We start from the raw sequence: 2,577 nt of genomic DNA, 5'->3' as shown, positions 1-2,577 counted from the left end.
CAACCGCACAATACACACCCCTCCCCAGAAAACACACAAAACACAACTAAACAATACACACCAATCCCCAGAAATCACACACAACACACCCTCTTCACTGAAAACACATAACACCCATCACCTCACCAAAAACACGTTTTACACCTACCCAATACAACCCGCTTGCTGGAAAATACACAATAGACACACAAAAAATATACCACCCTCACTCCAAACCCCACAAAACACAACACATAATACACATTCACACAACACCCTCCTCCCAAAAATCACATATTACACTGCCCTCCCCATAAAATACACACAGTATGCCCACACAACACATATTGGTCACCAAAACCCACATACCCCCACCGAAAACCACAAAAAAACACCCCCACGCAGTCCTCTGCTCATACATAATTCACCCACCCAACATACACCCGCCACCAAAACCCACACACAGCACAGCCACACAACACACCGAAAACCACACATACACACATACTGACAACAACCACGTACAGCCCATACCACTCACCTACCGAAGCCACACTCTGACCAACGCACGCTGATCACCAACACACACGGCACACCTCCTGCGCCTCAAACCCCACACACAACACAATACACAATGCCCACCATGGCCCTGATCCTGCAATCTGGTTGACAGATTCCCTGTCCCCACCCGCAAAGCTCAGAGGACGGGACATGGGGCTAGCATGTTGCGGGTGCTACCATCATCCCCATAGTAGTGTGGCACCACATCCACTCCAGAAATTACACAACGCTACACGCTCACAGCTAGGAGACAGAACTTAACACACACGCCAGAGTGGTTTCTGCAAGTTTGGGCAGAGCCTCCGGACTGAGGAATGTTAAACTAGCCCAGACCCCGAGGAATTCTACTCCAGCTGCTTCCGCAGGCGGGGAAAGAAGAGGAAAGGGTGGAGGGAAAGAGGCCCGTGAAATAGAAGGCTTATATGGATTGGGCCTCTGATGTGACTTCCCCCTGCCTCCCAACACAAGCTGATGGGGGGCAGGAGGGAGACGGAAAATCATCTATTCAGCCCCTCCCCCCTTAGCCCCCCCAAATAGGTCCCAGGATCAGCGGCTCACTTCCTTCCATTTCATTCTTCCCTCCTGCTGGGATATTTTTGCTTTGTGCAGCTACTTCGCAGAACAGATCCTCCCCTCCCATTATACAAATGGTACATTAGAGACATACAACATAGAGAAACACACCTGTCCACACTAGACATACGTGTCTGCCACACAGACATGACAGACGCACTATATACATGTGCCATTAGACACACGTGCTGCCGCATGACCCGTCCGCAAGATACACATGCACTGCTTTATCAGACACGTGTATACAAATGCACCACGTATGACAGGCACACACTGTAGAGATGCACACACAAACACTAATGTATGCTTGTTTTTCACGGACACATGCACGAGACAAAACCAGAATACATGATCACATGCCCAATCACCTGTATTACAGGCACACACTTATGCGTACTATAGACACATGCAGGATAGAAACACACACGTTTACAGTACAGGCTCACGCCCACACCGGCTACACTACAGACATGCAGAATAGAAAAACTACACACACCCGTCTACACTACAGACACACATTTTTCTATACTACGGCTTGACAAAGCCCTGCCTGGGATGATTTAGTTGGGGTTGGTCCTGCTTTGAGCAGGGGGTGGGACTAGATACCTCCTGAGGTCTCTTCCAACCCTGATATTCTATGATTCTATAGACAGTCACACACCTGTCTGTACTAGACTCGTGCAGCGTAAGACACACACTTATCTGCACCAGACACACACACTTATCTACACTGCAGCCAGACACAGCACCATTACAGAGCTACAAAACGCATGTAAGTATCTATGCTATGGACACACACTTATCTCTGTTCCCAGACGCACATGCACCCGGCATGACAACAGTATTTTGGGGGCAGAAGAAGGGACCAGCCACCGGGGGAAACGACTGCTTAAAAGAAAAGAAAACTAGCCCCCCTCTGCAAGGGTCTAACTCCAAACTTAATGGGGGCAGAGGGGGGCAGTATTTGGATTTACACAAGTTGGCTGCAACCCTGCCCTTGCAGAAGCCAATGCCGGGAAAGGGACCTCCCCCCACCCCCACTGAGCAATGCACCCCCCACACAGCACGCTAGAAACCTGGGATATTCACCCCCGCATGCTGCAGGCGCCTCGGGCTCTGCTGAGCAGGGCGAGTCCGGAGCTGGAGATATTGAAGGAGCCGAGGGAGGAAGACACCAGCAGCCGGAGGGGCAGAGGGAAAGAAGGGGCGAGGGGGGAAATCAGCTGCTAATGGGACGGGGGGGGGAGAGGTGATCGCAGCTAGGGGAGGCGGTACGGGGGAGATTGAATCAGCTCCCAGATGGGCTGGGGGCTGCAGCGGGACGGGCTGGGGGCTGCAGGGGATCGGGCTGGGGGCTGCAGGGGATCGGCAACGGGACAGGCTGGGGGCTGCAGCCGGACGGGCTGGGGGCTGCAGGGGATCGGGCTGGGGGCTGCAGGGGATCGGCAGCGGATCGGGCTGGGG

The 2,577-nt window shown here is 52.7% G+C and overlaps 1 protein-coding gene across 3 annotated transcripts in view; it reads right to left on the bottom strand.

Annotated features, from left to right (window-relative positions):
- ABHD17A (abhydrolase domain containing 17A) overlaps positions 1-2,577 on the bottom strand; it is a 24,485-nt gene that overhangs the window by 21,635 nt on the left and 273 nt on the right. Inside the window, exon 1 of one of the 3 annotated variants that reach the window (XM_024208232.3) lies at positions 2,203-2,472. The exons of 1 other annotated variant lie outside the window; for it this stretch is intronic. The gene's annotated coding sequence lies outside the window, so the exon portion shown is untranslated. Of the gene's footprint in view, positions 1-621; positions 699-2,202; positions 2,473-2,577 lie in introns of those variants that run through there. One more of the 3 variants, XM_024208235.3, reaches the window with a different exon arrangement.

This window comes from Terrapene carolina, unplaced genomic scaffold, assembly GCF_002925995.2.
Source record: "Terrapene carolina triunguis isolate 2854851 unplaced genomic scaffold, T_m_triunguis-2.0 Scaffold194, whole genome shotgun sequence".
Classification (NCBI taxonomy): Eukaryota; Metazoa; Chordata; order Testudines; family Emydidae; genus Terrapene; species Terrapene triunguis.
This window is presented reverse-complemented; position numbering and strand designations above follow the sequence as displayed.